Source organism: Miniopterus natalensis, chromosome 7 (assembly GCF_054644295.1).
Source record: "Miniopterus natalensis isolate mMinNat1 chromosome 7, mMinNat1.hap1, whole genome shotgun sequence".
Taxonomy (NCBI): domain Eukaryota; kingdom Metazoa; phylum Chordata; class Mammalia; order Chiroptera; family Miniopteridae; genus Miniopterus; species Miniopterus natalensis.
In genome coordinates this window covers 5,244,625-5,256,057 of record NC_142087.1, presented here as the reverse complement: position 1 = coordinate 5,256,057, position 11,433 = coordinate 5,244,625, and the positions used below count along the sequence as shown (strand labels likewise).

The following is an 11,433-nucleotide window of genomic DNA, read 5'->3' as shown; positions in this document are numbered from 1 at the left end:
ACTTTAAAGCACAAGATTTATTACTCAAGGTCCCAAAGGGTACATGGCAGGTTGGAGAGCCACACAGCAAGGTTGAAGGCAGAGAGAGGGGCAGAAAGTGTAGACTTGGGGTCCTGCCATTATTAAGGTCCAAGAATGAGGTGTCCAGGGTTTCACAGTTCACTCTATTCGAGAATTTAAAGCATAAAAGTGGGAATTAGGACATGGGAAGAGAGAAGTAGGATTACTCAAGTTATCTAGGTTACTCAGGGCTTTCTAAAAGGCAGCCTGATTCTTTACCTAGTTATTTTGCTGATGGCTATGTCTTACAGCTGGCAATATGTTTATTAGAGGTGGATGTCTTTGAAATGAATGCCTTGGCAATCAAAAGCTTAATGTCAGGTACTTACATTACAAACAGCTTGATGTCAGACACTTACACTACACAATCCCATCCCACCAACTTCACAATCTCACTAGATCCCACTGAGAGACTAAGGAATAGAATATCTAATGAACAACCAAGATGTCTTAAGCAGCACTGTCCCTCTTTTTCTCCCAAACTCAGCCCAGGAGGGAAGAAAAAGCTGAAATACCTAGGTGAAGGACTCTGAGGGCCCAACAGTTCCCATCTCTTCATCTTCCAGGTAGGGATCATCAAATCCCAGAAAAGTGAAAGGTGCTGACTCAATGTCAGACGTAACGGTAGGAAGGAGCTGGGTGCCTTTTTGCCACAAGTCACTAGGGACTTTTCTGATATTGGTGTGAATATAATATTTTACTATGGAGTTCAAGGTAGAGAGGAATAGTGAGTCTAAAGAGAATGAAGGTCAGTGAGGATAGGGGCCAAAGACCCACAAAGTCTCTAAATGTCCAAATGGTTCCCAGGGTCCCCAAGTAAGGTGAAATTTTCTCTAAATTTCCTTGAAAGTAAATGAAAACTCAGAATTTCTTTTGTTTAGCAGAAAAAAATCTTTATTTCTATCAAATTAAAAAGTATGAGTAATCCTCAAGCAAGATAATCAAAATAATCAATAACACCAGGAACAGTTAGAAGAGCATTAACAGGTTAGGTTTAGATGCTTTGAATTAAGCACAAACACCCAAATCAAGAGCCCAGTGGCTTTCACACTGACTCACCGTAAACACGTGACTTCTGGGAAAGTGGAGCTGACTTTTCACAGGACAGTAAACCAAAGAGAAGTTGTCATTGGGTTAGAGAACTGATTTGAGCTTGAGAGGGGTCACAGTGAAATGCCATTGGAACTCAGCAATTTCCCCCAGAGATCTGTTCACCTCAAAAACAAAACTATATAAAAATCAGTAGTACACATTCTCATAAAACTAGAAAAGCCCTCTAAGCCCTGATACCTTGGAACTTACATGAAGACTGAGTTTTTGTTTTCCTTCCCTTTACACTAAGTTAAATACAAACCAGTTTGTTTTTATTTAGTACATTTCTGTCTGTATAGCCAAAGCTTTAAAACGAAGAAAAGAAAGCTTTAATGAAATGGAATTAGACTCACACTAAGGGCGGTGAGAATCTCCCAGGTGCACTGCTCCTTTGAAAAGTTTTGCACAGGGAATCTTTTATTTCAAGAATGATACAGTGTCTCCTGGAATAGCCGAACTATCACTAAGGAAGAAAGCAATATCTATGCCATGCAAGAGCTTTCTCCCTTTTGAAAATGTTGTGTCATCTCTGTCTCTTTCTCGCCTCCTTTCTCACAGGCACACAAATTAAATTGGGGAATTCCAGGAAGCATACAGATAAGAACATCTGTTTTGGCCAGAATTGTGCGATTTGTTAAAGGAAAGATGAGGTATGGCATTTACAAACATTTGTCATTATAATACGTCTCAACAGATGCAGGAAGCAGAGTTTTCTCTGTCGCTGAAACATGGCTTTATTGTTTCCTGACACCTGGGTCTTGCACCCTCCTCTGGAGACCAGCCTGGCTCAGTTCCACGTGGAAAGGGAGGGGAGCTCTGGGCCAGGCCACGTTCCTGTATTAATAGAAGCCTCTGTTACTGGGTCCTTCTTTTGAACAGCCAAATAGACAAGGAAGTTACTAAAAATGGAGAGAAAGCAATTCATACTGTGAAAATGACTCTGATGGATGAATTGTCTCCCTGGCAAAATTAACTGCAGCAAGAAAAGATGTTGGCCGTTAAGTGAAAGGTAACAAGTGAAATTCATCAAGTGGGTGCGGATGCCTCCCGAGGTGCGGAACGCCGCGGAGTACAGAGGAGGCGTGCACCCCCTGTATGCGGGGGCGCTGCCGCCCACACCCCCATTTCCTGTCTCAGCCACCCCCCAGAGCAAAGATCCCGGGTGGGAGCAAATGCGTTGTTTCACCTATTATTTAGAATGGAGATCTCAAACTAAAGAAAGGTGCCAAACAGTCCCTTTTGAATTTCTAATCCCTGCAGCTACATGAAAACACAAGGTCACGTAAACAGGATTATTTCTGTTTTTAAATACAAGGAGGCAAGATAACTGAAATAATATCTATTACCTAGGGTAATTGTTGAGGATTGAATTAGACAGCGTGTGTAATGAGCTTAGTATAAAGTACCAATAAACAGTAACTACTGAGAATGCCTATACCGCAACACATTTGGAAACCTGTGGTCTTTATGATTTGAACGAAGACTTCCAGCAGGCTAGTAAACTGTTTAGACAAACAACTGAAGTAAATATTGAACTCAGGTTCCAGTGAACTCAATCTTATAAAAGCTCTATTTTCGGGTTTGCACAGGCATCGTCCTATCTAACGTATTCCTGTCTCAACATTGTGAGTGGCAGGAAAAGCCACTGCAGCACCTCTCTTACCCATTGCTCTTCTACCCTTTCCCCTCCCTACCAAAGAGGGGGGTACACCCTGGGTGAATCCGGAGCTCAAGTGAGCTTGGCTGCTAAAGGGTGATGGGGAATGACCCTGGGGAAGGGGGTAAGTCAGGAAGCCAGTCTCCCCTGGTTCTATCAGGATTGTGCATGACAAGTGCCACCACATCAGATGGCAGGCGAAGGTGTGAATTTGCCATTCAGAAGCATGCTAATGTGTAATGTCACGTAGGGAGATGGTATAAAGTCAGGGATTACCCTGTGCTAGGAGCTCAGTCACCTGCCAGAACTTTAGGAAGAATCAGTTTATTATCGGGGCCTTATATAGGGGTAGCAGTGAGGGAGTGACTTGTTCTGATCTTAGAAAAGAAAAGTGAGTATCTAGAGAGCTCCAAGGAGCCTGGGCCTATGTGTACGCACCATGGCTGAGGGTGGCTCAGGGTAATGGTCCCCTCAGGGGCACAACGCCATGGACACCAAAGGGTAGATGAGACACATGAGCTTGTCTCCGCCACAGGTTAGCCAGGACACAAGCCAGTCTACTTTGATAGCCTTTCATTTTATTTATAAACGAGTAGTTACAGAGGAGGACCAGAGGCTCAGATTTTCTAAGCAAAGGGAAAAATAAGAACAGTCTCATACAAAGTGGAAAGTCACCACAGGGAACTCTCCTAAATACAAGCAAAACCAAGCAGGCTCAGGCCCTGGAGTTACTTGGAAAAGGGAAAAGGTAGTTCACATCCAGGAGCAAACTCAGGTTGCAGAGTCAGGAAAACCTGAGTGTGAATCCTGACTACATTGTTTATTGGCAGCAGGAGCCTGGGCAAGACACTTCACATCTCTGACTTTGCCTTCTTTCTTTATAAACGTGGGATCATGCCTATCCCACAGGGTGCTTGGAAGATGAAACGAGATGTGTATAAAGGTCCTAAAACTGCACATGTCACTCAGTAGGCCTCCAACAAATGGTACCTACTTTATGTTTGCCTTAGTGTTAAAGAGTATTAAAAACAGCAACATTTTCAAGTTCTAATAAGTGGGAAGCCTTGGCAGAGTAATGGAAAACAAAAGAATTCAGAGCTGGTTAGAATGACAGATTGTGAGGACAGGTGGGAATCTCAGGGACCATCCAAACTACTTTCTACATAACAGTGAAGGAACCACATGTGTGGCAATAGAAGGAAAACCAAGAAAAGTTGTCCCTTGAATTTCACTTTTGTCAAAATATTTTTTAAAAAAACTTTAATTTTTTACAAAATCATTGAAGGAGTTTGTTAAAGAAAACCAGAAATTGATTTTTTTAGGCCACTGAACATGCAACAAGCATTGTCTTTCGAAGACCCCGGTAAAGGTGTTTATGTTCTTGGTCTCACCTAGCAAAGGCCCCTCAGTCACCAGGCAATCTCAAAAATGGCAAACACTGTTGAGACATATTAAGCAACCCCGACGCTGGCTATAACTGTCTATTTTGCTGGAAGAGAGAGAAGGATGGAGGAGTAGAGTATGGAATCAGGGGTCAGGCCATTTCCCATATCTTAAACCTTTCCCCAAAACTCCAAGGGCAATGGTTACACCGCAGTCACTCCCAGGAACAGTAAAGGACCCTCACCAGCAGGAATCACAATGCATGAAGAGGGATATTCATTTTTAAGGCAACAGGAATAAACTTCATTGTCCTTCCCAGAAGAGAACAAGGATTATACATGGTGGCCACCAAGTCTGGAAACCAAATTCTTAATAAGTGATTTATTGATATTACATTACAATGAATGACAAAATAGTATTATCTACAGTTCCAGAATTTATGGCCACCCTATAGGATCCTTGGAATAGAAAAAAATTAAGATTTTGTTTTCTCATAATTGTAAAGCTGACATATTTAGTCCAGGCACAGCCAGTGTGACATGTTTCCTCAACTCCATGGACTCTATTCCCTTTATCAACTACTTATTATATGCTTGGATCACTCACAGGAGAAAAACACTGTCAGCATCAACATTTAGCAACACTTTCAAAATAGTTTTAAAAATCTTGAATAAAAAGCTAAACTATTCTTTTAGGCTAGTAATTCCATATGGTCTTATTGCATCTATACATAAGATAGGATTTTTTCACATTATGTGGTGCATATTGCTTATTTTTTTAAGGATTTCCAAAAGACTGTGGATTTTATGTTTTCAGAAAAAAAAAAAAAAAAGAACTGTGTACACCCATGAGAATCAGACCAGCAGTTTAAGCAGACCCTCTGCAGAACTCAGTTCTTGGTGCATGAAATGATTCAACGTTGTCCCCTAGTGCTCAGCTCTTAGAAAGGAATTTCAGAGGGACAAAAGCAGTGAGTACCTGTATTAATAGCCTAGGAAGAGAGGAAATAGGCGTAAAAAAAAATACAGTCTAATAAAAATGGCAGAAGTCGTCCTTTCATGCCAGAATGTCTGAAAAGAAGAGATTCTATGGAGCATGGATGCAGAAAACTGATGGCATTTTTATATACCAATAATAAAATCCTAGAAAGAGAAACTAAAAAACAGTCCCATTTACCACTGTAACAAATAATTAAGATACTTAGGAAAAAACTTAACCAAGGAGGTAAAAGACCTGTATTCTGAAAACTACAGAATGTTGAAAAGAGATTGAATAAGATATAAACAAGTGGAAGACTATACCGTGTTCATGGATTGATAGAATTAATATCATTAAAATATCCATACTACCCAAAGCAATCTATAGGTTCAATGCAATCCCTATTAAAATACCAATGCCATATTTCACAGATCTAGAACAAATACTCCAATTTATGTGGAACCAAAAAAGACCCCAAATAGCTACAGCTACCTTAAGAAAGAAGAACAAAGTTGGAGGCATCATAGTACCAGATATCAAGCTATACTACAAAGCCCCTGTAATCAAAACAGCCTGGTACTGGCACAAGAACAGGCATATAGATCAATGGAACAGAAGAGAGAACCCAGAAATCGATCCAAGCTATTATGCTCAATTAATATTTGACAAAAAAGGCAAGAGCATACAATGGAGTAAAGATAGTCTTTTCAATAAATGGTGTTGGGATAACTGGACAGGTACAACAACAAAAATGAAACTAGACCACCAACTTACACCATACACAAGAATAAACTCAAAATGGATAAAAGACTTAAATGTAAGTTGTGAAGCCATAAAAATCCTAGAAGAAAAAGTAGGCAGCAAACTATCAGACATCTCATGTAGCAAAATTTTCACTGATACAATGCCTAGGGCAAGAGAAACAAAGGAAAAAGTAAATAAATGGGACTGCATCAAAAGAAAATGCTTCTGCACAGCAAAAAAAATCATCAAAATGAAAAGGGAACCCACTGTATGAGAACATATTTGCCAGTGATATAACTGATAAAGGGTTAATTTCCAAAATATATATAAATATATCAACAATATATATAAATATATCAACAAAAGAAGACAACCCAATTGAAAAGTGGGCAGAGGACTTGAAGAGACACTTCTTCAAAGAGGACATACAAATGGCCAAGAGACATATGAAAAAATGCTCAATGTCACTAATTATCAGAGATGCAAATTAAAACCACAATGAGGTACCACCTCACACCTACCAGAATGACTACCATCAATAAATCAACATACAAGAAGTGCTGGTGGGGATGTGGAGAAAAAGGACATGGCTGATGGGAATGCAGACTGGTACAACCACTGTGGAAATCAGTGTGGTGTTTTCTCAAAAAATTAAAAATGGAACTGCCGTCTGACTCAGTGATCTCACTTCTAGGAATATATCCTAAGAAGCCAAAAATACCAACCAGAAAGAATATATGCACCCCTATGTTGACAGCAGTACAACTTAAAATAGCTAAGACCTAGAAACAGCCCAAGTGCCCATCAGTAGATGAATGAATTAAAAAAACTGTGGTATGTTTACACAATGGAATACTATGCAGCTGTGAAAAAGAAGGATCTCTTACCCTTAGAGACAGCATGAAGGGGCCTGGAGAGTACTATGCTAAGTGAAATAAGCCAATCAGAGAAAGACAAATATCACATGATCTCACTTATATGTGGAATCTAATAAACAAAATAGACTGACGAACAAAATAGATCCAGAGACATTGAAGCATGCAACAGACTGATGTATTTCAGAGGGAGGGGGGAGGGAAGAGATTAACCAATGACCTTATATACATATATGCATAGCCCATGGACAGACAATAGTGAGGGAAGGACTGGGGAGAAGGCAGACGAGGGGGGGGATCAGTGGGGGAAGTAAAAGGGGACACTTGTAATACTTTCAACAATAAAGATAATTTTTTTAAATAAAGGTGTCACTCCTAAGAGGGAAAAAATGAATTGTGGACACAGTCACTCAAAGTCAGAGAAGCAACCACTGAAAGTAATTGGCTTCAACCTCATTGTCACCAGGAGGACACACACCAGAGAACGTGGGGAAACCTCAGGCTACTACCCTTGGCATTCTCAGGCTTACTGGTGCTATGGTTCAACAGCCTTTAGGGGATGGGGAGGCCCAGAGACCACCACCATCATGGCTACTTGGCAACAACACGACTGTCAGATCAGCTAGAGCTTGGTTTATACACCATTTGAAATCCAGCCTGTACTTGTTTTCTTGTGAACGGTTTTACACATGTGCAGGGATATCTTCAACATGTGTAGGTGACCTTTCTTTTGAAAGGCAGTTAAGAGCCTCTTCATTAATTCTTTCTACTCATTACTTTTCATATCAGCTCACAATTTAAACTAGAAAAGACGCTGCAAGCTATCACAGCTAGCTTCTAACTGGGACACCACACCAAAACTACACATACAACTGAAAGAGTGACCACATCTTCCTGGTTCTTCCACTGGGTGGGTTCGGTATGCTTCTTTGGACTGAATAGGTGTGATCTTGTTCAAGAAAAGCATGTAAACACAGGGCCAGATTTTGTCAGTCTCTGTTGGCTCCTGTATAGTTCAATGACTGCCTTTGCCACATCCTTGTACTGTCTTAGCCTGGCAGAAACTGCTTCAGGCTCATCCTCCTCCTGCTGGACCAAGAGTTCACCAGTGACTTCATCAGTCCTGTGTATCAGTTCCTGGAGCATTGAAGTTACTCAACATCGTCCCCTAGCGCTCAGCTCTTAGAAAGGAATTTCAGAGGGACAAAAGCAATAACCATCTGTATTTATGGCCTAGGAATGGAGAAAATAGATGTAAAAAAAATACATTCTAATAAAATAGCAGAAGCCAAATTCTTTCGTTCCAGAATGTCTGAAAAGAAGAGATTCTATGAAGCATGGATGCAGAGAAGATGTCACTCCTAAGAGAAAAAATGAATTGCAGACCCATGGAATGAATGGGTCAATTGATGGAGCTGTTTGAATGGAAGGTAGTTGAGTGGATTTGTAAGTCGATGGAGAGGGGTGGGTATAGAAATGAAGAAGTAGTTGATGTTTTATTAGAGAGTATGTGGGTGTGAAAGATAAATAGGTAGATAATAGGTATACGGAAAAAACACTGGATTAAAAATGGGCAGCTGGATAGGTAGAAGGAAGGTGCATAAGGTGAAATCAGATTATACATCCTCCCACTAAAAGAGTGGATCCAACATCAGCTGAGACTATCTTTGAGTGTTTCAAATAGAATGTTCAAAGTGACCACTAAAACTAGGTCACAGATTCTGTCCAGGGCTTCAGCCTGAACTAATGTCCTAGGAAAACCACCTAGTATCCAGTGCCGATCACACCTCTTCTCCAGCTGACATCATTAGGCATGTGATCACATGATCTGAACCAAAAGACCTTTCTCTCTGTACTGGTCTGTCATATCACTAATGTCCATGTTGGCCTCGTTGGCCTTAATGTTCTCCCTCAAAAATTGGCTGCTGAAGAGATGCTGGAGGACAAAGCTCTGGGTGATTCTCTGGCACATGATACCCTTGCCAGAGCCGGGAGGCCCAAGGATGACCACACACAGGAGTCTGGAAGCCATTGCCTTTGTGAGCAATGGGGCTGTCAAACAGGCAACCCAGACAACAGCCTGGGAGAAGCCCCCAAACTTTGTTTCTTCTGCCCCTGCCTCTAACCCTCTGCTCACACAGGGACTCCAAAACTCAGAATTTCTTGTTGTTCTATCCCATTCTGTTCTGCCTAATTTCCAGCCCTACCCAAAGATCTCACTTTCCAAGCAGATGAGATAAAATTTCTGTTTTTGGACCCTGGGATGAATGCCATTTTTGGCCCTTCCCTCAAAATTTCTTGGAGAGATTGGGTAAGGATCCACCTGAGCCTTTGTCCCTCTTTCCCTTATCACCTCTCACTGATGGACATAGTGCCTCGCCTCTACCTCAGACACGCTTCTGTTCTAGGGCCAATCCTGGGCTCAGAATGAGGGACTCCAAAGAGCACCAAGGCATATGTCTTTCTTTTTTTTTTTTTTTTTATATCTTTATTGATTTCAGAGAGAGGAAGGGAGTGGGAGAGAGAGATAGAAACATCAATGATGAGAGAGTCATTGATTGGCTGCAGCCCGCAACCCGGGCATGTGCCCTGACCGGGAATCGAACCCTGATTGCCTAGATCCTAGGTCGATGCTTAACTACTGAGCCACGCCCGGCCGGGCCCAAGGTATATGTTTTTTACCTGGAAATTTCTGCTTGTTCATTAGGCCAAGCACTGTCACATGCTCTGACTTCCTGTCACTGGCTTTCTGTGTTGTTCCCTGTGCATCTAACTGTATTACTGAGTTTCATGTTTGTTTCCACAGATAAATTTTGAGCTCCATTGGATATATTTATATCTAGAACCTAGTGCTTAGGACATGAATAGGCCCAGAATAAACACTAAGTACATTTGTTGGATGAGCAAGGTAGGTGGGGGATTGGTAGGTAGATATGAATGATTCATAGGGTAATGATTAGGAAGATGGTTGGGTGAGTAGGAAGAAGAATGGGTGAGGATAACATGGATATTTGGGTGCATGGATAAGGGTCAGTGGATGGATGACTGGGTGAAGAAGAGGACTGGGTTGAATCTAAGGATGGTTAGGTTAATGATGAGATGAATGGATCTATTGATGGAAGCTGTTTGAATGGGAGGTAGATGAGTGGATTGATAGGTAGATGGAGGGGAGGTGGGTATAGAAATGATAGAGAAATATGTTGATGGCTATTAGAGAATATGTGCATGTGAAAGATAAATAGGTAGATAATAGGTGCATGGAAGAAACACTGGATTTAAATGGACAGCTGGATAGATAGAAGGAATATGAGTGAAAAAGGTAAGTGGATAGATATATGAGTGAAAGGATGAGTGGGAAGATAGATGAGTTGAAAGGTATGTCAGTTAGAGGACTATATGAGCAGATGGATAGGCAAGTAAGTGGATTAAATGGTTGGTGCATAGGTGAAGGGGATGGAAACATGAATGATGAGTGAAAACATTAACCAAAATTAAAGATATGAAAAGAATTATATAGAGAATAATTTTTACTACTCTAAAATAATACATTTGAAAATATAAAGAAAATGCATTTATTTTAGCAAACATAAAAGATTGAAATTTACAGAAGGAGTGGTACAGAGCCTGTACAGACTACAAGATGAAGTACAAAAAAAATTAGTAAAAATATTACCATTATAGAAGAAATCTTACTTAGATGCTTTTGGAGTTTTATCTATCCTTCAAAGGACAGAGAATTGATATATGAGAAATATTACAGATCATAGGAAACAGGTAAGTTTCCCATGCTAGTTTTTTTTTCCCCCCATGCTAGTTTTTAAAGGTAGTATGACTCAAATAGCAAAACAAAAGTCATAGAACCTATTTTTCTTTTGACTATAGATATGAAAATTTCCAGTAAACTATTTGCTAAAAGAACCAACAGTGTATTAATACAAGTATATCCTCAGTATGATTAAGGTAATTCCAGGAATGCAAGGATGGTTCAACATATAAACATTTAATAATGTAAGTTATTATACCAACAAATTGTAAGAGAAAAATCATTATATGACTAGATGCCTAAGAGGTATTTGCTAAAATTCAGCAGTAATTTCCAATAGCAGCTATAAATGGATAAAAAGGAAACACCACACATGTGACAAAACTTGTTTATCCCAAACCCAACAACAAATATATTTTATACAGCAGAAGACATTGACTTTAAAATAAAAAACTATATAGGAACAGGTGTCATTGCCTTTATTTTCAACATTATTTTGCAGGTTCTACATAATATAAGACAAGTAAACGAAGTAAGTCATAAAGTTGGGAAAAAATAAGGGCCACATTTATCATCATTTTCAGATGATATATATAAAATCACAATAACCTCATTAAATATAGTTACACTTAATAAGACAATTTGGCAAGGTAGTTGGATACAAGACAAAATTGATAGCTTTTTATCATGCTACTCACAATTATTTTGATGAAAATATATTTGACTTGCCCTGGCCAGGTAGCTCAGTTGGTTAGAGCATCATCCCAGTATGCCAAGGTCGTGAGTTAAATCCCAGGTCAAGGCACATACAAGAATCCACCAATGAATGCATAACTAAGGGGAACAACAGATTGATCTTTCTCTCTATTTCTCTCTCTCTC

At 40.1% G+C, this 11,433-nt stretch overlaps 1 pseudogene; it reads right to left on the bottom strand.

Moving 5' to 3' along the window:
* Positions 1-7,591: 7,591 nt before the first annotated feature.
* LOC107530879 (adenylate kinase 4, mitochondrial pseudogene) lies at positions 7,592-8,821 on the bottom strand (annotated as a pseudogene).
* Between the last annotated feature and the right edge of the window lie 2,612 nt (positions 8,822-11,433).